This window comes from Ctenocephalides felis, unplaced genomic scaffold, assembly GCF_003426905.1.
Source record: "Ctenocephalides felis isolate EL2017-DRISC unplaced genomic scaffold, ASM342690v1 CF-g0.4_SCAFFOLD_03572, whole genome shotgun sequence".
Taxonomy (NCBI): Eukaryota; Metazoa; Arthropoda; class Insecta; order Siphonaptera; family Pulicidae; genus Ctenocephalides; species Ctenocephalides felis.
The window spans coordinates 30,469,395-30,496,955 of NW_020539726.1; the positions used below are offsets into that span (position 1 = coordinate 30,469,395).

Here is a 27,561-nt window from a genome sequence, read left to right on the forward strand (position 1 = left end):
AATATTTTTTGAATTATTCAAATCGGACGCTCCGTCTCTCAAAAACAGAATTACGACTTTTGATTCTATTTGCCTCGTATCTTCGAAATGGCTACACCTGCCTTTGCCAAAAACTAATCAGCACGTTTTCTTTTAAATACGAATCAAATGTTTTTTTAATGATTCAATTCGGTTGATCCGTGTTTCCGAAATCGTCGACTAAAGTTTGTATCCACTTTTCAATGGTATGCCAAACTGTTCAGAAGGTTTTGAAACATAAAGATATATAAAAAAAAATATTTTTGATTTTTTGCGATTACTATAACTTATCACACGCGAAGTTGATTTACCCCACGAGAAGTTACAGAATCGAAATTTCAAAAAATTCAAAATTTAGAAAAAAATGGATATCTTACAAAAATGTGAGAATATTTTAAACAAATCTAATATATTCAAATATTTCCAAATACTCAAAAAATTAAAAAAAAAACGATTTCTTCCAAAAATTTCAAATGATATCCAGCTTTTAAAAACAAATTCAAAATTTTGAAAATAATTCAACTTTATCAAAAAATCAAATTTAAAAAAAAGAATTTTTTTACAAACATATACTTATAAGTTGTTTGTAGAATACGTTCGTCGCCCAATTTAATAAGCACTTATAAATGTATAACATGTATTTATATTAAATATTCTAGATGAAATGATTTAAAACAATTATTGAGTATTTTCATTTCTCGAATGTTTAATTACGGTACGGCAAGTTCCAGCAATTTTCCTAAAAGCATTATGCCATGCACCACTAGTTCGGTTTCAAAACTCCCGCAATACGTATGAAATAACTCAGAGATAATTCAAAGTGGTCGCCTCCACTTTTCACTTTGCTCACACATAAGACAATTCATAATTCGTAACCGAAACGTAACATTATCTCGAATCCTCCTCGGCATGAAATTGTGTGGAAACGCCAACAAAATGATGTTAGATAACGTCCTATGATTTATGCTGCACGCTCGGAAGCCATTAGCATTGTAATGAGTGACTCCCGAACCATCCTCGTATTATAATGCTAACGATTTCGTATAATTGAATCTAATTTTTAACTTCCCGTAGGGTAAGTTATTGTAATGGGCCGAAAATCGGAATTGAAAATTTTTACATTTCTCGACGTTTTGAAGGTTTCTGAACGTTTTGGCATACCTCAGAAAAAATGGATGTGTGTGTGTGTGTGTGTGTGTGTGTGTGTGTGTATGTATGTGTGGATACAAATTTCCAGTCACGTTTTAGGGCGCACGGATCAACCGATTTGAATGGTTCAAAAAACATTCGATTCCTATTGATTGGGAAAAGAGCTGATTAGTTTTTGGCAAAGGCAGGTCCAGCCGTTACGGAGATAAGGAGCAAAGAGCGCAGAAAACAGAAATCGAGTTTTTGAGAGAACGGAGTATCCGATTTGAATGATCTAAAAAACATTGAATTAGTAATGATTGGGAGAAGTGTTTATCAGTTTTTGGCAAAGGCAGGCCCAGCCATTTCGAAGATACGGAGCTAATTATGTAAAAAATGGCAGTTTTTGAGAGAACTAAGCGTCCGATTTAAATGATTCAAAGAACTTTCTGCTTGTCTTAACAAAATAATTGATTTTGGAATTTTTTTTTTTTTTTTTTTTTTTTTTAGTATTTTGTATATCGAAAATATTTCAGATTTTATTTTTAATTCTGACTATAGTTCTAATATACTTTAGAAATAATTTCAACTCTGCAATTCGGTTTATATAATTCTTATAAATATTAGACAATGTTACAATATTTATAATAATATATTTGAAAACATTCAATATTCCTCGAACATTTCGTTACGGTGCGGGAAGTTCCAGCAATTTGCCTCAAGGCACGATGCCATAATTGCCTCAAGACAGAATTCCACTTACAGCTAGTTTATTACTTTGATGGACTCAAGAATCGTGCATAGCATGTGTTTTGAGAGGATTCATTAACAGTCAGAAGTAAAGGAATTCTATCGCATTTTTAAATGTAGTCCATCAAAACTCTGTTTGGGTATAATAATTCAACAATATATTTTTGTAATTTTTCTTTAACTTCCCGAAAGAGAAGTTTATGTTTTCATAAAAAAATCCGACTCGCTAATTTTACGTTTTCTCGATGTTTCAAGCCATTCTGAATCGAATGAGATCAAATTTGGAAAAAGTATGTGTGTGTGTGTATGTGAACAGATTTTTCAAATGTAATGTAAATCGACGTTTTCTTAAAAACGGCTCGATCAGTTTCAAAAGTTTAAAAGCCATTTGATGTATTTCGACGAGGACTAGCGTTTATCATTTTTGCGCGACGATCATCCTAGCCGTTTCTTTGTAAATAGGAAAAAAGTGAAAAACATTTTGTCCACGTTTTAGCCCGCAATTCTGAATCGATTTTGGAAATTCAAAAACTGTTCGAAAGAGATTGGCTGGGAATCGTGCTGATTAGTATTTGGTAAAGATTGGCCGGGCCGTTTTTTTGTAATAAAGTGTTAACTTATGTGTATGTTTACAAGAAATTTGTTCAATTTTTATCTAAATTTGATTTTTTTGATAATTTTGAAGTTTTTTTTCTAAATTTGAATGTTTTTTAAATTATTGTAAAAAATGATTTTTAAACTATTTTGAGAGTTTTTTTTAAATTATATGCTTTTTTGAGATTTTTGTAAGAAATTTGAAAATAAAGGAACTCTGGATTTTGAATTTCTTGAAACTTCAAATTTTTTTAAAAAACTTTGTTTTTTTTAAATTTTCAAAAATACGAAATTTTTTGTAAATGCATGTTTGCACACCGTCTACACAAGCAAAAAAAATTTAAAATAATCTAATCGGATGATCTGTTCTCTCAAAACCTGCAGGACCTATTTTGCTCCCTTTGCGCTCTATACCTCCGAAACGTGCTTTTTGCAAAAATGTCTTTCGATCGACTACAAAGCGAATGTTTTTTTTTTAAATTCAAATTAGTTATTCCATACTGTCGAAAATTTCAAGGTCATTTATTTGTACCATATAAAAGAACTTCATAATAGATAATCTTGGAACGGAACTCATAAAAATGTGAACATAATTCATACTTATTGTTAAACTTTCTATGAAATATCTGAATATCTGATAATTTGATGTGCATATATCCAAACAACATTTTTGACCGCTGAATGGCATTTTTATAACTTTTTTATTAAGATTCTATAACCGCTAAACCTGTCTCTCTAAAAATTTTAACAGTTCTTCGTTCGGTTAATTCAAATAAAATGTTTTTTGAATCATTCAAATCGAACACTACGTTCTTTCAAAAACTAAATTATCAGTTTTGGATCTTTTTGATCTGTATCTTCAAAACGGCTAAACCTGCCTTTGCTAAAAACTAATCAGCACGTCTTCTTATCGATACAAGTCGAATGTTTTTTGAATTATTCAAATCGGTTGATCCGTGTTCCAATAATCGTCGATTAAAAATTTGTTTTCGCACACACATATATTTTTTTAATGTATGCCAAAATGTTCAGAAACCTTTGAAACGTAAAGATATATAAAATTTTCCATTTTCGATTTTAGTGCGATTACTCTTACTAACAATAAGTTAAAAAATTTTACATCCCTAATATCGATTTCTTTTATCCGAGAAGTGTTCTATATCCTACATAATCAATAAATCTAAAGTAAGCTATAAATAAGCCCCTGAATTTATCTAAAGAGTTAAACCCATATAGTTTACGTGACACGGGATAATTCAGACGATTAGTACACTAGATGTGCTGTCTATTCAGTTTTTTTTTTTTTTTTCCAAACGAGTATTTAAAACGCATTCGATGTATAAATTGTAATTCACGTTGTAAAAGGGGTTCATGATTTACTGGGTTTACACAGGATTTCGTTTCAACACGAATAGATAAATAAGTTCTACCTTTTTGTTTTATGTGGGTACGAAATAGATACATCAGTGTTTGTTTGGACAAGGAATTAACAGCATCGGATAATGTGGTAATAATATAGAGATTTTTGCTTTCAATATTATACTAGCCACTCTTATATTTGACAGGTTTTTAAAAAGAAATACTAGTGGTGCATGGCATCGAGCCTTTAGGCAAATTGCTAAAACTTCCCGTACCGTAATGAAATATTCGAGAAATTTTAAACGTTTTCAAATATATTATTACAGATACTGTAACTTTCATTATTTTTGCTATCTTGTTATATCTGAGCAAATCAAATGTAAATCATAAATCAATTTATCTACATAACATTAACAATCATCATTTCATTTCGAATTCAATTTCACAAAAATAGTTGTCTAATTTACACAAAATTGAAAAAGTGCTCCAGTACATAAACAGTCTAAACGCACTTGGGTAAACATTTGTACCAGAGTGGCCCTTAGACTGTGCTTAGCCTGCGTAATTTTTTGAATTTTTAATCCAAAATTACAAAAATATTTAATGGAAAATAAAAAAAAGATGTAATAATTTTTTATCCTCAAAGGCAATTGTTTTGTCAATACAAGCAAACAGTTTTTTAGATCATTCAAATCGGACGCATAGTTCACTCAAAAACAGCCACTTTTTGCACATTTAGCTATGTATCATCGGAATGGCGGGACCTGTCTTTGCCAAAAACAAATAACCTCTTCTCTTAATCATTACAAATTGAATTTTTTTTAGATCATTCAAATCCGGTTCTCCGTTCTCTCAAAAACTCGATTTGTATTTTCTGCACTCTTTGCTCCGCATCTCCGTAATGGCTAGATCTGCCTTTGCCAAAAACTAATCAGCACATCTCCCTATCAATAGGGATCGAATGTTTTTTAAACCATTCAAATCGGTTGATCCGTGCGCCCAAAAACGTGGACGAAAAAATGCGGACATACAAAATACATACACATACACACACATCCATTTCTTGTGAGGTATGCTAAAATGTTCAGAAACCTTGTAAACGTCAAGAAATGCAAAAATTTTCATTTTCGATTTTCGGCCCATTACTATAACTACCCTACGGGAAGCTAAAAACATACATACATAAACACACACATACATCCATTTTTTCTAAGGTGTGTCAAAATGTTCAGAAACCTTTCAAACGTAAAGATATGCAAACATTTTCATTTTCGATTTTTTTGCGATTACTATAACTTACCCTACGGGAAGTTGAAAATGTGATAGTTTTTTCAATATATTTTTGTCACATTATGTGTAAGCAGTTTGTAAGTAGTTAGTGTTACTCATAGTATTTATCTAGTAATTTAGCTAAATTATTACGCAATAAGTTCGTAGCTTCTCTGGTGACATAAAAGTAACATAAACTAACTTGGAAAACAGCGTTAATCAGCCTCGAGAGTGTACCATAAAAGTCAGCTCTTTGGTATATATAAGATACCTAACGAACCAAAGTATACCATAAAAAGAAGTTAATTGCGAAAAAATCCAAAGCTCAGGCTAATTTGATCAAAATTACGTTTTCAAATTCGACATATAAAAGATAAATCAATCACTTACATTTTACATCTTTTTTCGAATCAATTCGGTTCCAACAATTGCATCGTTGCAGTAAATAATACAATATTGCTTCGTTGCGATGCAATATGTATAGAAATGTATCTAAATATGTATCAAATGCACCTCGAACACAAATTGTAATGCAGATCGAACAATACAGATAGCAATATGCTGATTGCCTCAGATACAAAACTCGTACATATGTATATCGATGTATGTCCACCAAAACTAAATTGCCATTCATCTATATGGAGATTTTGCTATTAACTTGGAAATATATAACAATGAGAAAAATCCTTTTATATCCAAATTATACAAAGTGGTTTTACCCAAGATATCTATAGATTATTATATAAGATTTTTAAGATTTAACGACAGCCAGTGGTTATTTATATTTCGAGAGGCCTCTCGGAAATTGAATTTCTTAAAAAGCTATGCTTATTTAGATATTTAACTCGATGATGCTGCCTATACATCTCATTTTTCTTCAAAAAAACTATATCAAAGAAATCAGTCTTTTTTTGTTAAAATTTTCAATTGAATGTAAAACACGACAATGCGTGAAATCCATAAAAATCGACTAATCACCTAAAACTCTTCAGTATCATACCTAAAATCTTCACCTAAAACTAATCTGTATCATACCCAACTAATATCTTTCGAACAGTTTTTGATTTTTCAAAATCGATTCGGTGGTATGAACTTAAATGTGGACGAAAGGTTTAACACTTCTTTCCAAATTACAAAGACACGGCTCGGCAGATCGTCGCACCAAACTGACAAGCTATAATCATCATGGATATACGTCAAATGGCTTATAAATTTCTGAAATCGATTCAGGCGTCTTTGAGTAAACGTCGATTGAAGGTCTAATTTTGACCAAAGCCAAAAAACGATAATAATTTTTGCAAACTTTTCTAATTAGGAATTTTCTAAATTTATTAAATTACACGACTTGTCGTAGGTCCGTAATATTTTAGTATGATCTAGAAGACCATGATATCTATCATAAAAAAAATCATGAAAATCGCCGAAAAAATCTTTTCAACACTTTATTACAAGAAAACGGCCGGCCGATCTTTATCAAAAACTAATCAGGTCGATTCCCAACCAACATCTTTCGAACGATTTTTGAATTTTTATAATCGATTCAGAATTGCAGCTTAAAACGTGGACGAAAAAATTTTCACTTTTCTGCTATTTACAAAGAAACGGTTAGGCCAATCGTCGCACAAAATTGATAAACGCTAGAGATACATCAAATCGCTGTTAAATTTTTGAAATCGGTGCAGCCGTTTTTGAGAAAACGTCGATTTACGGCAAAAAATCTGTTCATGCACACGCACACACACACACATACATACTTTTTCCAAATTTGGCCTCATATTATTCAGAATGGCTTGAAACGCCGAGAAAACATAAAATTAGCGAATCGGATTTCTCCTTCGGGAAGTTAAAAAAAAATTAAAAGTTATTCTAGAAATGAAAAAACTGCATTGAATGCGTATTGAAACAAAATATTTTTACCAGAGATTTCTATAGATTTATTAATCAAAATTTTGAAAATTTGAAAAACCGCAGTGGTTTTGTATGTATTGAGAGAATTATCAAAAACGGAATTTTTTAGAAAATAATGCTCATTGAGATGTTTAACTCGCTGATGCTTTCTATACAGCATAATTTAATAAGCACTTATAAATTTACAGTATGTATTTATAATAAATAATATATTTGAAATTACTTAAAACAATTATTCATTATTTTCAATCCTCGAATGCTTAATTACGGTACGGGAAGTTACAGCAACTTGCCTTAAGGCACGCTGCCGTGCACAACTAGTTAAATATTTTTCTGAGAAATTAGGAAAAACGAAGCCGCAAGTACTGCAAGTAGTAAATATAATTCCTTATCATACGGATAAATGAATTACACTATCACTGAATTTTTCTCTTGCTCTAAATAATTTATTATCCCATCCACGAACAGAGAGCATGCACGAATTGTCTCGAAGCAATTGCTGAAATGAAGACATTTGAGCACTCAATTTCTGTATAAGTTTCTTGAAAGTGTTAATACGATAGCTTACACGATATCACGTCCAAATGGCAGTCAGCTACAGATGTAGAAGCTTGCAAAATGTAGTTAAAGCTATGAATTTTGTCGCATTATATCTCATATCGTATAACGCCTGAGAGGAAAACTTTAACTAAACTAGAAATGTTAGATGGAAAGTTTTGAAGACGACGACGACGGTGTCGAGGAACGTGGGCGAAAATAGTTCTGCATAAAACGTTTTGGGTTTTACTCTGAAAGGGTAAAGTGAAATGTTAGCTTTTGGGTGTATGTTTTTTTCTGCTATCAAATATTTCTACAACTAAATAAAATGGATAATTTGTATAATTCTATTTTTTTATAAACGTAGCAATATAAGAACGGAGTAACATGGGTTTGCAAAATTCAAGTCACTTGATGGTTTAATTTCTTTCCGTAAGTTAGAAAACGTTTATGTGAATGTATCTGTGAATGTGTGTATATACTATGTATGTATGTAAAAGCATTCATTAACTTCCCGTAGGGTAAGTTATAGTAATCGCAAAAAAAAACGAAAATGAAAATTTTTATATATCTTTACGTTTCAGAGGTTTCTGAATATTTTGGCATACCTTAGAAAAAATGGATGTATGTGTGTGTGTGTGTGCGTGCGTGTTTGTATAAGTGTGCGGATACAAATTTTCGTCGACGATTTCGGGAACACGGATGAAGCAATTTGAATAATTTAAAATACATTCGATTCGTATTGATAAGGAGACGTGCTGATTAGTTTTTGGCGTGGGTAGGTCTAGCCGTTCCGAAGATATGGGGCAAAAAGTGTCAAAAACGGTACCTCAGTTTTTAAGAGAACGGAGCGTGCGATTTTAATAATTCAAAAAACATTTTACTTGTATTGACAAGATGAAGATTTGATCAAATTTTTATAAGGGCACGTCTAGCGGTTTCGATAAAACTCATAGCGTTTATGCACAATATTGTTAGTAAAATTCTGTGAAAATTTTATGACACTTGGTCTATTAGTTTTCGAGATATTCGCATTTGAAATATTGCAGTGAACCAAACAAAATTCTCACTCTTTTTACGATTGCTCGGCGTGTGAGGCAGATAGAGGGTCCGAATTGGAAATTAATTGTAGGGAATATAGCGAAATATAACGCCATATAATAATTATTTTAATACTCATATGCTTTCCTGGTTAAAACCGCCGGAAACTAAAAAATGAAGCTGATCAAATACACTAAACAATTTTTGATGAAAAAGTCTTATCTCGGATTTCGATAAAACTTACATACATACACACACACACACATACATCCATTTTTTCTAAGGTATGCCAAAATGTTCAGAAACCTCTGAATCGTAAAGATATATAAAAATTTTCATTTTTGATTTTTTTGCGATTACTATAACTTGCCCTACGGGAAGTTAATAATAATTTTTGGTAAGGGAAGTTCCAGCAATTTGCCCTAAGGCACGACGCCCTAATTGCCTTAAGACAGAATTCCACTTACAGCTAGTTTACTATTGATAAGAAGACGTACTGATCAGTTTTTGGTGAAAGTTGTTCCAGCGGTTTCAGAGATACAAAGCAAAATGCAAACTAAATTTTAATAATAAGATATTTTGTAATTTCAATCAACCGATATGAATGGGTATCACAAACTTCCAAGAAATTCCAAAATTTTCAAAAAGCAAATTAAACAACTTTTAAGTTTGTAGAAAAATATCAGTATTTTCAAAAATGTTCTGGGGGTAATAATGTTACTTAGGTTACTATTCACATAAAAAGTGTAAATCAACAGAAATAATAAAAATTGCCCACAATAAACTGAAAATAGTCACAGTTTAACTATGACTTTAGGTTTAACTTCAATGCACTACTTCGCTAACTATTTTATTTAAATATTGTTGATGGATTTTTGAAAATGTTGTAAGTCATTTGAAAATGTTAGAATTCGTCTGAAAAAGTAATTACTCTACAGAAAGTGTTACAACTCCACTGATAGGGTTACAACTCGACGAAAGTGTTGCAACTTGACTGAAAGTGTTGTAACTTGACTAAAAGTATCGCAACTCGACCGAAAGTGTTGCTACTAGACCGAAATTGTGTCGCAACGTGTTGAAACTTGCCTAAAAGTGTTGCAACTTGATTGAAAATGTTGCAACTACCCTAAAATGTGTCGCAACTTGATTGAAAATGTTGCAACTACCCTAAAATGTGTCGCAACGTGAATGAAAATGTTGCAACTACCCTAAAATGTGTCGCAACTCACCTGAAAGGTGTTGCAACTCGCCTGAAAGGTGTCGCAACTCACCAGAAAGGTGTTGCAACTTTTCTGAAAGGGGTCACAACTCGTCTGAAAGGTGTCGCAACTTGTCTGAAAGATGTCGCAATTGGTCTGAAAGATGTCGCAACTCGACTGAAAATGTGACAACTCGCCTGAATGTATTCCAACTCGTTTGAAAGTGTTGCAACACGATTGAAAGTGTTGCAGCTCGTCTGAAAGTGTTGCAACTCGTCTGAAAGTGTTGCAACACGTTTAAAAGTGTGTCAACTCTTTTAAAAATATTGAAACTCATCTAAAAGTGTTTCAACTCTTCTAAAAACATTGCAACTCGTTTGAAAACGTTGAAAATCGGTTGAAAATTTTGTGATTTGTGTAAATATCTATCATTTTGCAAAATATTGCAAAGCGTATGAAAAAATGTAAGTTGTGTGAAAATACTGCAAAATGTCGTCTAAAAAATGTTATCAGTTAACTGAAAAAATGTTGAAATAAAATGCAACTGGACTAGAAACATTCTACTTCGAAGAAAAAGTATGTGAGTCGTCTAAATATGTTGCAATTTATCTGAAAATATTGCAAATCATATCACGAATTTCAATTTGAATGAAAATATTACTGAAAATGGTATTAGTCATCTGAAACTGGTATGGTATCAGTCATCAGAAAAAGCCGTAACACGTCAGAAAATATTTCAACTCGTCTAAAAACGTTGTAAGTCGGCTTAAAATTTCATGAATTATCTAAATATGTTGGAGTTTGCCTGAAAATATTGCAAATCGTATGAATATATTTCAAATGGTATGAAAACGTTGTATAAAAAAGTTAATTGGAAAATAAAATTCTGTCTTGGGAAAAATCTAATACTAATGCACTAATTCATGAAGTGAAAAAGTTGAAAAATACAAACTCAGATATCTCGTATTTTTCTTTAGTTCGTAAAAACTAAATATTTTGTTATTTAAGGAAATTTATTAGAAAATTTTAGATTTATTTGGAAAAAGTAATGAATATTTTAAACTCACCATCTTCTGCATGTTTTGTCTAGTAGTTCCCAAATATTCTGAACATGCAAAATAAGAATGTATTTTAGTTATTGAAATATAAATTGAAAGAAATACTCAAAATCTAGTATATATATATATATATATATATATATATATATATACCATATATCTCTAAAATTTATTCATATCGGCTTAGATAAGTTTAGTAAACTGTGTGTTATGAATTTTGAAATTGTTAAGACGTCTCCTCCAACGTTTTGAGTAAGTGAAGCGGCAACTGTTTTCAAGTAGTTTCACTTGTGAACAGAAGAGATTCTACTACAAGAACTTCTACACAAGATTCTGAAGGATAAATTTCTCAGGGTTTTGCTGTTGTACGATGACATCGATAGTTTGCAAGTTGCAAAACATTGGAAAAAAATATTATAATAGACACATGAACCCATACTGTGTAAATTATTTTCTCAATGCGTAATGATACCACCAACTAAAAATGTCCATCTTACAATTTTAGCAGAATATTTCTTACCATTAGCTCTAATGAAATTGTAGCTTCAATTTTCCTCAAGATGTAGTTCATCACGTAGAGTGGACTCCCAGGAATACCTCTTAATTACGTAATTACTAACATTAAGGCAAAATGATCCTTTCAAGGAACAACATCCATTTGAGGAAAGGATAATAGTTCGAATTAACTGCCATACAGCACACGTGAAGGGACAAGATATTAAGGGTATTTGCATATATAGATAATTAAATATTAATTAAGTAAAAGAGTACCAAAATCATACTCTATAGTTTTGAAGAATTAAAATTTTAGATAATAGTTTCAAAGATCGGAACACTATGCAAGGACATTTTGCAGAATCTTACTTTATTGGATAAAAACTGTATTAACAAAAGGCATGATACCTTCTTACTCTCTAAAGTTATCAAGTAATACTTAATAATGTTTCTAAATTTATTTATTTTTAATAGAAATAAGTCCGATCATAAAAACTTTATTTAACTTTTCACAGTTCAATTTATATATCAAATATCAAATTTCAACCGTAAATACATCACACGACATGCATATAAAATCCAGACATTTACAATTTTAGTTTTAATCTAAAAATTTACTACTTTGCATATATCAAAATTTTGATACCTCTACTATACATATATTCTCTTCAAGAATAATGATCCATAATTCTTCGTACTCTTAAAACGATTTGCATTCCCGTTTTATATGCATTGCAATAAAATTTATAATACTTTTATAAACGCTAATAAAAATATCAAGCACGTATTCATGAAATTCCATTACGATAAAAACTTTCCCCTTTCCCAGGAAAGTTTTCTTACTTTGCGAATAGCCTTGCATTTCGAAGGAAACCTACCTTTGATGGTCTTATTTTATTTTACAAAATACTTCCGAATAATCGAATCCAACTTTTGCAATATTACTAGTAATACTCTGTTATTATCCTACTATACAAGTGCGGAAAATTTACTGTATACAGGAAAATATTTTCTTGGATATTAATGTAATATGAGGAATTTAAGGAAAATGTTCACTTGGAAAATTATGCTAAATTCGGTATATTGAGATAGAATATTTTTTAAATACAGTAAAACAATTTTTAGTATTATATAATAAATATTAATAAATTTTCCTTAATGATTTTCAACCGTAGATTGTCCACCAGATTCAAATTCGAATCCGGTGAATTTTAACAAAAGCCACAGCGAATCGTGGCCGGGGTTGCTAGTATATATATATATATATATATATATATATATATTCATATAAAGTTTGAAAGCTATGTCAAAGTCACGATGGGTGACATGCAACTAATAAATTTTTTATGTTCTTGTTTTCTTCCAAACAACATGACAACTTTGACACGAAGGGCTCTTGAATATTTGAACGATATGTAAATATAGACAAATCATCGTTTTCTTATACACGTAGTACTACACATGACATTTTTTTTACTTCAAGGGTTCTTTGGAGTATGAAAAATTAGGGAAAATACAGAAGACCAGGGTTCTTAGGTAGGATAATAATAGTTTGACTATGGAATCGGTTAGCATAATTTTTGTTACAAATGTGAAAGTGTATTAGAAACATTTTTATCGACATTATAAAATTGACATTTTGAACTACCATTTAAAGACAAGTTACATTTGTTGTAATTTGTCGGTTTTACAGATACTAATGTTGTCCTATTTAGTATCTGTCAAACTATTTTTTTTAAATATCCTTGAACTATTAATGATCTATTCTTACATAAAAATGTATTCAGCAGTTTTTACACAAGTCAATAATTAAATTTTCTAAATAATATCTTTTTAAGCAGTTTCTCACCAATAAAAGTCACTTCCATTGGTTTTATGATTTTTTATGAAACTGTTAAATCTTTTGCAGATTATTTAGAAACAGTCAAATTTGGCATTATAGATTTAACACAATCTGCAATTCTTTCAATTCATACATCTTAAGTTCTTTATTACGAAGAAATATGGCGTTTACTAAGTTTATATAACTATATTTTTTATATCAGATTCATGTTTTTACAGAACATGGATGATGGATATATGTGTATCAAACTGTTTATTGACTTTAAGTAAGAAACAATATCTTCAGCAGATTTTTTATGAATTTTTCATATACAATAACGAATATGTTTGAACTTGTACCAAAAAATTTATATTTCTGCCAGGAAATCCGTCTTACAAACTGTATGTTTTCTTAACGTTTCAAGACATTCAGAATTATTTGAGAAAATTGTATTAATTTAAAAACCCTATATATTACATTAATACTGAATACCCCGTTACAATAGTACGTAAATTGAGTTCATCATTTTTTGAGCTTGTTTTCTAGAACTGTTTGTCATACAGGACTGGTGAATGTTAACGTTAATTTAAAATCCAACCTTTTTTTTAATTTTTAACTTTCTATAGAGCAAGTTATACTAATCTCAAAAAGATCGAAAATGAAAATTTTTATGTATCTTTACGTTTCAAAGGTTTGTGAACATTTTGGCATACCTTAGAAAAAATGGATGTATGTGTGTGTGCGGATACAAACTTTCGTCGACGATTTTGGGAACACGGATCAACCAATTTGAATAATTCAAGAAACATTCGATTTGTTGATTGGGACGTGCTGATTAGTACTTGACGATGGCAGGTCTAGCCGTTCCGAAGATAAGAAGCAAAACTGCGAAAAACGGTAACTCAGTTTTTAAGAGAACGGAGCGTCCGATTTCAATATTTCAAAAAACATTTTAGTTGTATTGACTAGATAAAAAACTGATTGAACTTTTGTAAAGGCAGGTCCAGTGGTTATGGACTCTAAATACCACTCACTTGGTGGTTAAAAATGTTTATTGGACTTATGCACATCGATTTATCAGATATTTTATAGAGATTTCCATAATGTGTATTCATTTTGTATAATTTTTTTTGGGTTTCCTACCAAGATTTTTAATTATAGTACGGGAAGTTCCAGCAACTTGCCTTAAGGCACGATTCCATGCACCCAACTAGCTAGAATCTTTGCTTTAACAACATGGTGACATAGAAATAGTCCGGCCTATGTTAATAACAAACAGTGCAATTAAAAAGTACTTTTGAACAGGCACTACATTGTCGAAAAATAGTCCAATAAATTCCTGAAAAAAATAAAATTATAAAAAAAAATTATATATATATATATCAATATAATATAATATATTTATTTATTTTATTATTGATATATATATATATATATATATATATATATATATCAATATAATCTAAAATAAAAAAATCTAAATATTTTATCAATATTGAGAATCATGTCTATTATGTTACAATGGCATGTGATATGTGTGTTGACATCGACACCAATAAAACATCTCGTCTCCCCAGTAGGTATATGTCTATTTTTCCTATTGATGTTTATATTCTCCGTGTTACCTGCTCCAATATAAGTATATGTGATTTGTAACGTCAAGGTGATACAAGGAAACTCACACGCAAATTGGTTGCAGATCCCGCCTTGAATAACAACGAGGAAGTATCTGTCGGAGGCAGGTGGCACCTGCAAGAATTGTCAGAGATAGAAGAAAAGTTTAGTAAATTTTATTGTAGAATTGTACTATCAAATTTTGTTGTGAAAGTGCATTATGATGAGAAATTAGTAACAGTTGCTCCTATAACGCGGTACTCTGAACACGCGGTTTTCATACTACGCGGAACTGAAATTGTTACGGCACGGTTTTCGTTCAACACTGCATAAGAGTCTTTCGCGCAACCTTTAAATAATTGAAGAAATATTTATTATAAAATTTATTTCGACAATTTTTGAAGTAAAACTTTTTTAGGCGCAACTAGGGTATAAATCCGTACAAATGCAACGGAAGTGCGTTACGGCAGATAAGATAAGAGTCGAGTACCAATGATTCGTCATTCGCTCTCGATGATATTATTTTTATACGGGTCGATTGTGATTAGTCGACGCGTTAGTGAATAGAGATCTGTCGTTGTATGCGTACCAGCATCAACGTTGTATACGTACCGATATCAACAAGGAAATCGGCTTAGAAAAATAAACATTTTAAAGTTACATTGTATTACAAATCTTGATTTAATAAAAAATGCACGAATCAGAAGAATATTTTACCCTGTTTCCCGTAAATAACTATAATGATAATAATAAAACAAATGCAGCATTATTCGTAGTTTCTATGAATATTTAATGTTATTGAAATAGAAAATATTTTTTAGGCAAAACAGATACTACAGCTGTTTAAAGAATGAGATTATATCGCCAGCGAAGAAGTAAAAAAATACAAGCAGTCAATGAATGTATGTTAATTTTAATTACATGAAGTTCTTCAAACACAATTACATGATGAGTAAAGTTGCGAAAACAATATTTGTTTAGGCGTTGTTTATTATAATCCACTGTGTGAACGAATATTATAGAATTTATTAACCAGCAATTACTTCATTTCTCTAATGAAAATTCATTTCTAAATTACAATGACAAACCGATCATGTCATATTTGGAGTATGACTTTAATTACATTATTGTTTTTAAATATTATATATATTTTTTGTGCTATTATAAATATATAATTCATAATTTATCATTATATAAATGTGTATAATGGTCGTCACTAATAAATATGTGTATCACAAGTGTTACCATATAACTGATAAAATAAAATGTGCATTAGCAAATAATTTTTACTTCAATCGCGTGTGAACCTTAAGCGTACTCTTTTTTTATTTATTATATTATATTCATATAAACATAACAGATTATATCATGGCCTTTGTGAGAAATCAGATTTTGTAATATCAGAGTCTTTTCACAGAACGTTGGTCTTTTTAAAAGATTCAACCATCAATTTCTTCCTCCGTCTCCGTCTATTTCTGGTATAGTTCTCTGGTAAATGGATAATTCGCAAAACGTATTATGCATTTCTAAGCGTTTAGGTGTTGAATAAATCACATATATTAGAATACATGCCAAGTTATACATCATAATCTCAAGCATATGCAATTGTACCGCACATTGTGCTCGGCGCTATCTTAGACCTTCTAGTTCCGTGAGTTTACAGACTGAGTTATGACTTGGAGATCATCCAGAATATTATTTAACTATAAAGCCAATGCAGATTATGTATATATATATATATATATATATATATATATATATATATATCTTCAATATGGACATTTTCGAATTTCCTTGCTCCCCAGTGCTCAAATGGTTCCAAATTGTCTTTTAGATAGTGCGCAGTTCAATCAAAGTTTTGTATGGAAATAGCATGAAAAAATTTTCAAAAATTTTCAATAAAAAATTACACGAATTTTCACTTTTAATTCATTTGTCGCTAAGTTATACCTAAAATTTTTTTTTTTATTTTCAAAATTCTTTTCATGCTACTTCCATACGAAGGTTGATTGAATTGCGCACTATCTCAAAGTTAATATTAAAAGCTCAAACTTTCAGAGAATTGTTTTTTATCAATTTGGAACTATTTGAGCCCTTAGGAGCCATGAAATTCAAAAATGTCCATATTAAGGACCACCCTGATATGCATTATAATGATTCAAAAATATTAAATCGTTAAATCAAGGGCATGGATTCTAAAGAAGTCTGGCAATTACTATCTGACTACAATTTTGAGATGGATTTCACATGTTTCATCTTAAAAAATATCGTAAAAAATTTAGGCTTTTTAAATTTTGACGATGGTGCTGTGAAGTTGAAAATTAATATTCTAACATTGATAATCACTTATTCAACTTATTTCTCTGTAGATTAAAAAATAAATTAGTTGATGGCATTGTGCTGGACCTTTCTGTACCGTAACGAAATGTTCGAGGAATATTAAATTTTTCCAAATAGATTATTATAAATAAATACTGTAACATTGTCTAATATTTATAAGAATTATTTAAACTGAATTAAAAGTTAAAATAATTTTTTTAAAGATTATAAGTGAGCTTTGCAACTTTAGCCAATATTAAAATTAAAATCTGAATTATTTTCGATTTACAAAAAAAAATCCCAAAAGCAATTATTTCGTCAAAACAAGCAGAAAGTTTTATGAATCACTTAAATCGGATTCTTAGTTATCTCAAAAACTGCCATTTTTCGCACATTTAGCTCGGTGTTACCAAAACGGGTCGACCTGCCTTTGCCAAAAACTAGTCACTACTTCTCGCTGCCATTACGAATTGAATGTTTTTTAAGTCATTCAAATCGGATGATCCGTTCTCTCAAAAACTCAATTTCTATTTTCAGCACTTTTTGCTCCGTATCTCCGACACGGTTAGACTTGCCTTTGCCAAAAACTAATCAGCACATCTTCCTATCAATAGGAATGGAATGTTTTTCATTGCATTCATACATACACGCACACTCACACATCCATTTTTTCTGAGGTATTCCAAAATATTCAGAAACCTTCAAAACGTGAAGAAATGTGAAAATTTTCATTTTCGATTTTTGGACGATTACAATAACTTACCCTACGGGAAGATAACTTGTGTTGTATGACATTGTATCTTAAAGAAAATTACTGGAACTTCCCAAAAACTAAATAAAAAAACTGATTTTTTTTTCAAAACTTTTGATTTTCAATTTTTGATGAATTTTAATTTTTTTGAAAAAAATGACTTTGTGAAAAATTGACTATAAATGCACGTTACAAACACAGTGAATTTTTAGTGTATGGAAGATATTTTGTTTTAAATTAACCAAATTTATAAATTTTTGTTCTTTCATAAATTAAAAAAAGTACTAATAACGAATTTCTTTAGATATTTGTTGCATTCAATAATAATGTATATGATTTTGCAGGTACCTACTACATTGTTGCAAGATAATATTGAGCTTTAAATAAGAAAAGAAAATAATGATTGTTGTAAGTAAAAATTTAACATATTTATGACACATTTTCTAAAACAAGATTATTTAGTTAAATGTTATTTCTGGTGTGAATTTTTTGAACATAATTTAATGAAAATCAACAAAACATTGTTGAGTAATAATATTTTTATTTTCAGCTAAAATAGAATGCAACGAGAAATGATGTCTAGACCACAAAAATTGTAATATTTTATGAATACATTATCAGGACAATTTACATCAAGATGCAAAATGAATGTGTTGTACAAAATCAAATTAAAAAATTGCAAAGGTAAATTTGCTATAAAATAAGTGAGAACAAGTGACCAACCCTATATTGAGTTATCCTAATTGAATTTATAATCAAAATAAATTATGAGGAATGATTTTCAGTATTCTATAAATTACTTTACTAAAGAATAGTAGAAGGAAACATACAACAGTAATCATGTTTTTTTTTAATTTTTTACAAAACCCAAAAACTTACGTTGTTTTTTTAATAATGAAAATATTTTGAAGCATTTTTACTTTTTTTTTCTATAATTAGAAATAATCAATTTTCAAAATAATATACAAACTTTTACTTAATTTCTAATGAAAACATTAAAGTATTAATACTTTAATTTTTTCGTTACTTTTATATGTGGAAATAATCATATACATATTACTAAAGCACGTGTAGGATGGATTTTCATGTTTTTCCTCTAAATAAAATATCAATTACGTTCAAAGCAATCGCTTTTGCAGATCATATAGAACGCAATATAATCATTGCAAATAACCACATTTTTCCATCATATATATTTACCATAAACCAGCAAAACAACTTTGATAGAATTGCAATTGAGTGGTTATCAAACAACATTTTTTTAATGATGTGTTTTGAATTAATTCTGAATATCTAATTACAAAGCTTTCGCATATAATGCAACATTTAATTAACTAAAGTAAATAGCGGAATAATTACAAAGTGATCATTATGAATTTGTATCTGTCCATGAATTTTAATTACTACATGACATTTATATGTTGTATAATAAACACATTGGACGGCTTTTGATGCAAATAATATACTACAAAATTAGAATTAGTATTAGAATTTCAATATAGGCTTCACACAGAATTTTCATATAGAATTTAAAATTATGGAGAAAACTCAATCGATATTTATATAAAAACCTATTAGAAAATGGGTACTTTTTCCTAACTATTAACCTGTCTACCTGTCTAGCAGTTGACCTATACATTTGCCAACTTTTAACCTGCCTATCTGTTGACTTGCCTGTTTGTCAGTCTGCCTAGCCCTCAGATCGCCCATTTTCCTAATTATCTATTTGTCTTCCTGTTTACCTGTTACCTGTTCACCTACCCATTTGCCTACATTTTACCTGCCTGCCTGTCGACCTGTCTGTCTGTCTGCCCACCTGACAGCCGATTCGTTTTCTTAATTTTCTATTTATACCTGTTTACCTGTCTACCTACCGACTTTTTTGTATACCTGTTTACCTGTCTACCTATTTGTGTACCTGTTTACCTCTCTACCTACCCACTCGCCTATATTTTACATTCCCACCTGTCGACCAGTCTGTCTAATCGAAATCCGGTCCATCTTTCTAATTGTCTATCTGTTTATATGTTTACTTGTCTATCCACTTGCCTACATTTTATCTGTCTACCTGTCGACCTGTATGTATGTCTGTCTACCCGTCAGCCGGTTTATCTTGCTAATTGTCTATCATTCTACCTGTTTAATTTTCTACCTACCCACTTTTCTACATTTTACCTACCTATCTGTCATCTTGTCTGTTTATCTGTCTACCCGTCAGCCGGTTCACTTTTCTAACTGTCTACCTGTCTACCTACCTACTTGCTTAAACTTTACCTATCTATTTTCCGACCTGTATTTGTCTGTCTTGCCTGTCTACCCGTCAGCTGTTTCATCTTCCTAATTATCTGTCTGTCTACCTCTGTCGACCTTTCTGCCTGTCTGTCTGTCCTCCCAATAGCCGATCTATTTTGCTAATTGTCCATTTGTCTACCTGTTTACCTGTCTACTCGTCCACTTGCCTATTTTTTACCTGCTTACATGTTGAGCTGCCTGTTTGTCTGTCTACCCATCAGCCGGTTCATCTTTCTAATTGTCTATCTGTCTACTTGTTTACCTGTCCTACCTACCCAGTTTCCTACTTTTTACCTTTTTACCTGTCGACCTGCCAGTCTGTCTTTCTACCCGTCAGCCGGTTGATTTTCCTAATTGTTTCTCTGTCTACCTGTTTACCTGTCTACCTATCCACTTGCCTATATTTTACCTGCCTACCTTTCGACTTGTATATCTGTTTGTCTGCCTACCCGACAGCCCGTCTATTTTCCTATGTGTCTATCTTTCTAACTATTTACCTGTCTACTGGTCCATTTACCCACTTTTTACCTGTCTACCTGTCAACCTGTTTGTCTGTCTGCCTACCCGTCAGACGGTTCATATTCCTAATTGTCAATCTGTCTACCTGTCCACTGGTCTACTTGCCTACTGTTTGACTGCCTTCCTGTCTACTCGTCAGCCTGTTTATCTCCCTAATTGTCGGTTTACCTGTCTAACTACCCACTTGCCTACTTGTTACCTTCCTACCTATAAACATATCTGTCCGTCTGTCTACCCAGTTCATTTTCCTGATTGTCTATCTGCCTGCCTGTTTACCTGACTACCTGCCCACTTGTCACACCTGTTAACTCGTACTCTCAAAAACGAGGCCAAAAAATTGTATCCATACATACACACAACCATTTTTTCTAATGTTTGCCGAAATTTTCACACCATACGCGAAGGCAGGAAAAGTATTTATATTTTGTATTAGATTTTTATCATGACAGATTTTTACGAGAGTAAAAATCTTTATTCCCGAACTGCACTTTATCTAAACCATTTCTAACTTTAAACAACTATTTTAGGAAAACAAACGAGCATTACAACTTTCCAGTTTCGATAAAAGTAAAAATAACAAAAAAACAAAAAAAAAATAATGAAAAAGTACGGTTTGTTTGAATCCGTTTTAAATCTCGGCGAGTTGTCGCGTTATTTATGTCTGCGGCTTTTGCGTTTACGAACCGAATCGGAAAACGAGCAAATACTTCTTTGGGGAAATAGTACTAGGAAAAAATCAAACAAACCACAATTTTCTCAAAGATATAAACACCAAGTAATTTATTGCTGAAGATCAACTAGTTTGGTTAATAAAACCTTTCACAAAATATTCTAAACAACTTACATTCCACAATATATTTTTCAAAAGTTCCAATTTAATTGTAGGAAAAGGTCATTATTGTATATTCGCTAAATTCTGCCACGTCTCCATGACAAGTCCATATATTCATTGATCTCAGTTAACTATTATATAATACTATTTCTCACAGAATAACTTAGAAATTCCTTGATATTTAAGTATGTTAAAACACTCTACCGAGCTTCGTAATTTCTTCTCCTATCTCGACACCTCGAATATATTGAATTGTTGTGCACGAGAGGCCGCATAACTTCCCTGATGCAATTAATAAATTAAGGGTGAACTAGAAAACTTTGTTTTGCGCACCTTCCCTTAGTTGTTGTTTTGTTAGTTCGTTGCTAAACCCACATCTTAAACTATTTCTTAGTCGGGGTAAGAAAGTCTAAACGCAAGGCAGGGGTTGGAAACTAAAGGAATGATGAATTTACAGCCGAAAGTTGTCTTTAAATGTGAAATGGAAACCGCTCTATGAAACATAACAATGATATCAGAAATAGGTTAACATTGACTATAATAAATTTATTAGATAATTTATTTAAACATGTGAACGTATTAAGTAACGCATTTATCTATAGTCTATTAAAATGTATCAAGAGAAAATGCTTGTTTACCAAAATTTCTTGAAAATATTCCTTTTATGTCACACATATATGACTGACATACCTGATGAAAAACTTTTCGACATTTCGACATTTCGTATTACAAATTTATTTTTATATAATTTGTTGTGTAACATCTGAGGTCCATCTTTGTTCTACTAGTTTCCCTAAAGTTACTACAATAAGTTTTTGCTTCAAGATCTACTGCACAGGAGTTTCTATACGTTTTCCTGAAATAAGGTGAAGGCAACGAAAACTTACCAGAACTTGGTTATCTTACAATATCGACGTACAACAAAATTAAAAAAAAGTATTAAAATATTATGCTGAGGAAATAAGTTTAATCATGATTATAAAATGAAAAAGTTTTCATTTTTATCTTAAAATATCTCGCTTTTTTATTTGCCTAGTTTCCATCAAGAAGCTTTAATACAATGAATTCTTAGTTTCTTTTAATAATTTTATAGAACAAAAAATGTCGTAATTTGTATTAGGTTAGAAGGGCAACTGCTTTAATATAAATATTTGTTTAATACTTTCATAAAACAAAAATTTCTATGATTTTTAAGAAAGAAGAACAACTGTTTTAATATAAATATAAGATTTCTGAGATATTTAGTAAATGTTACAAATAATAAATATGTGAATAGTTTATTGTATATTAATTGAGTTAATTTTTTGTAGTGGAAGAAGAAGTCCATAACATCAGTGAAACTTTAATTAGTTAAGCCAGATAATATTATGATGCCAAAAAGGAGTGTTTTTAATAAACAATATTTTTGATTATTAGGATTTTAAGAAAAAATGGATAACGACTATGCACTCTACAGAATGGACAAAAAATAACGAAGGTATTATATTGTAATGGCTATATTTGAGAACATAAATTATTTTAAAATGTTTTTGGTATAATTATAATGTTTTTTTAATAAAATATGTAACATTTCGAGGTTTTAGAGATGACTTGAAAAATACATACTGAGGAAAAGTAAATGGTAAAAGATAAAAATTCTACGAGACCAAAACTATTCTTTCATTATATTGACACCATATAGTTAATTTCTTGTATCATACAAATATTACAAGTATCTTGAAATCATTACCAGCATTGTAATAGTAGCTGAAACAAGCTAAACAATAATAATATGAATAGTACTCAATAGCTTTCCTTGGCTATTTGGATACAAGCCAATCTATTTAGAATGTAAATTTATTGTAAGGGAATTATACAAAAAGTTTTTGCAGATTGCTCAATGTTCTTAACCTTCACTACTGCTGCAAAGAATTGCAAATATAAATACATGGCATCATGTCTTAAAACTGATTGATGGAACTTCCCGTATCGAAAATCACATTTTATAAAACTTTAAATTTAAAAAATTTATATAATTTTTTTGAAAATTTTGGAAAAGTTATATATCTCAAAATTTAGATTTTTTTTTAAATTAGACTTTTTTAATAAATTCGAAATTGTTTGAAAAGTTTGAATTTAATTTTAAAGCAATCGCGCTTTGTAGCTGTTTTAGAGCCGCAATATCAAAGCGCGTAAGCGCCGCGTCGCTGTCTAACAAATCAACATTGGTACGGAACCCCTATGAATGTAAACAAAATTTGTATATATTATTAAAATCTCTAAAATATCTGGTAGTTTCATATGCGTATGTTTAATGAACATTTTTGACTCCAAATCTCCAAAACCGCTACACCTACATTCCAAAAAATTTAATCAGTTATTTATTTAGTCAATACAAATAAAACATTATTTAAATCATTCAATTTGGACGCTCTGTTATCTCTTAAACTGAATTACCATTTTTGTTCTTTATTGCCCAGTATCTTCGAAACGGCTATACCTGCCTTTTCCAAAAACTAATCAGCAGCACGTCTCCCTATCAATAAAAATCAAATGTTTTCCGAATTAATGAAAAATCGGTTGATTCGTGTTTCCAAAATCAAAAATTTGTATCCGGATACACACACAAACATACATTCATTTCTGAGATATGTCAAAATGTTCAGCAAACTTGGAAAGGTGAGGATATATGAAAAAAATCGTTTTCGCGAAGTTAAATATGTGGCATTTTTGTTCTTTTAAAAAAAAAACTAGCTGTAAGTGGAATTCTGTCTTAAGGCAATTAGGGCATCGTGCCTTAAGGCAAATTGCTGGAACTTCCCGTACCAAAATTATTATTTTTTTAAAAACGATCAACATTTTTGAAAAAAAATTACTTTGAAAAAATAAGATTTTTGAGAAACTATAAATTGGACAAAAAATTACTTTTTTTGAAAAAAAATTTTTTTTTTAAAAAATAATTTTTTTTTTTAATTTTTTTTTTTTGAAAAAATTTTTTTTTTCTTTATTTTGACATATTGTGGAAGATCTGAACTTTCTTTTCAAAGCAATCGTACTGCTTTAACTGCATAGAGACAAAGCGACGTAAGTCCCGCGTCGCTGTTTAACGCATAAGCATTGGTACGGAACCCATAGGAATGTTAACAAAATGTATACTTATTGTTAAAATCTCTATAAAATATCTGATAATTTGATGTGCATATGTCTAATGATCATTTTTGACCGCCAAATGGCTCATTTTTTTACTTTTTCCTCCATATCTCCGAAACCGCTAGACCTACCTTCATGAAAATTTTATCGATTCTTCATCTTGTCAATACAAGTGAAATGTTTTTTGAATTATTCAAATCGGACGCTCCGTTCTCTTAAAAACTAAGTTACCGTTTTCGGCACTTTTTGCCCCGTATCTTCGGAACGGCTAGACCTGCCTCCGCCAAAAACTAATCAGCACGTCTCCTTATCAATACGAATCGAATGTTTTTTGAATTATTCAAATCGGTTGATCCGTGTTCCCGAAATCGTCGACGAAAATTTGTATCCGCACATACATACACACACATACATACATACATACATACATACACACACACACACACACACACACACACACATACATCCATTTTTTCTAAGGTATGCGAAAATGTTAAGAAACCTCTGAAACGTAAAGATATATAAAAATTTTCATTTTCGATTTTTTTGCGATTACTATAACTTACCCTACGGGAAGTTAATTAAAATGTAATATAGATATAACAATGGCGATGTCACGACTTAAGCAACTTTGCCGTACATTCATTTATTAACTTTTCGTTAGAAAAATGTTTGAAGCTTTTTTAAACTAGTGGGGTGCATAACATCGTGTCTTAAGGTAAATTGCTAGAACTTTCCGTACCGTAATAAAAATCTTGGTACTGAACGCAAAAAAATTTACACAAAATGTGTTAACATTATTAAAAACTCTATAAAATATCTGATAATTCGATGAACATATGTCCAATAAACATTAGAACAACGCTTAACCTGCCTTCTCAAAAATTTAATCAGTTCTTCATCTTGTCAGTACAAGTAAAATGATTTTTGAATTATTAAATTCGTATGCTCCGTTCTCCTAAGAACTGAGTCTTTGGCACTTCACGCCCCGTATCTTTGGAACAGCTAAACCTGCTTCTCCAAAAACTAATCAACACGTCTCCTCATCAATACGAATCGAATGTATTTTGAATAATTCCAATCAGTTGATCGACGTTCCCGAAATAGTCGACAAAAATTTGTATCCGCACACACACACACATACACACATACACACAAACATAAAAACACATACACACACATACATCAATTTTTTCTAAGGTATGCCGAAATATTTAGAAACCTTTGAAACGTAAAGATATATACAAATTTTCATTCTCGACGTTTTTGCGATTACTAAAACTTACACTTAGGGAAGTTAAAAATTCAAGTCTTGGTTTGGAAAATTACAGAAATTTGCCTTAAGGCACAATGCCATACACTACTAGTTCAGTACCTCATTCGTCTGTTACCACATACGTTTCCTTAATATCATTATTCGGCGGCATCTCGTTTGTTGCAATTAGCAATTCGGAAATGAAATTCTCTCGTGTCGTGTTGTACGTATGGTTTGCACTTGCACTTGCACTTGCACATGCACATTATGCAAGGATTGCATTTTCAGCGACAACGACAACGCGACAGTCGCGCCTTATGTCAACCAAATATTATGCATGTCAAGCCATTCGGGAGGGCTAAGAACACGGTGGAGCGATCTGGAAGAACATTTCGTATAATTTCCGTACTGGAAATTATTATTCCACATAGAATGTGTTGTATGATGTATATGTAGAAAATTATGGTATTGTAGAGTAAGGTTTCTCAAGACGTAGCACCTTCTAAGTAAAGCCCCGGCTATATTTTGTCTGCTAATTAATTATTAAATCATTTGGTATCATTGTTTTTCTCTCCATATATGTCCTTATTTATTTTATGTTAATTCTAGGAGCGCCACTAGGCGTTTCTACTAATTTTTTGACAATCAATTTTTGTCAGCATTGTCTGCTAAATGTAAATATTTTCATAGATTGCAGAATGAAAATAAAATAAAAAAAATCTACTATCACTAACTATAAGTTTAGTAAGAAAGCTTAAGGAAAGCGAATAAGATTTGATGATTACTAATTAGGGGTCGTCCCACAATTACGTGAGATTTTGGGTATAGGGGTGATGTTTGACAAAAAATTACAAAATAGTGCGTCGGGGGAGGGTATAATAAGATATCACGTGTATTTATTTTTTACCTAAATTTTTTTAAACAAATCCAAACGTTTTAAAAAAAATCAAAAATGTTACAATTTTTGCTCGTAAGTAAAAATACACGTGATATTTAGTGGAGGATGCCGGGTAATTTTGAATATTGCCACATATAACAAAGGGGAAGGGGAGGGGTCAAGAATTCTTTAAAAATCGATCACGTCATTAATGGACGCCCCCTTACTATGAGTTTGTGAATATTGTATTAATAGTTTCGGTTCCATTGTAAGTCCATTATGGCCAAAATATGTCTCTGATTTTTCTTTTTAATAATGGGTGATATTTATTGCTTGTTTGGCAATTGTTCAGGCATTATTATTACTTGATCAAATTTGTTTAAGTTATGTCGTCCAGGCTTTTTATTTTATATAGTACTTACATGTACAAAATGCCTTACTAGCACTGGTTTAATAAAGAGTGTTTTGTGGATTTATTTTAATAAATACGAAAAAATGAGAGCTAAATATTATATTCCATCATTTAGCGTTTTAACTTGATAAACGAAAAATGGGTGCTAATCAATCTCATGTATTTTCAAGAACAGTTTTATCTCTATTCTTAGCATCCAGAGACTCAATAATTGTAGAAGTACAATCATTAATTTTTGAGATTATTATTATATTTTAGGTGGTAATATATTAAATATATTCGACAGAATAACTACATAAAAGTTAATCTCAGATTGAATTTTATACAGTTTTTGTCATTTTATATAGTGGGTACGACATGGGCTATAGATGGTACGACTAAGG

General features: G+C 30.8%; 1 long non-coding RNA gene across 1 annotated transcript in view; it reads left to right on the top strand.

Annotated features, from left to right (window-relative positions):
• LOC113387970 overlaps positions 1–22,976 on the top strand; it is a 121,465-nt gene extending 98,489 nt beyond the window's left edge. Inside the window, exons 5-7 of the long non-coding RNA XR_003368172.1 lie at positions 18,207–18,270; positions 18,413–18,546; positions 22,816–22,976. This is a non-coding gene — a long non-coding RNA (uncharacterized LOC113387970). The remainder of the gene's footprint in view (positions 1–18,206; positions 18,271–18,412; positions 18,547–22,815) is intronic.
• The last annotated feature ends 4,585 nt before the right edge of the window (positions 22,977–27,561 follow it).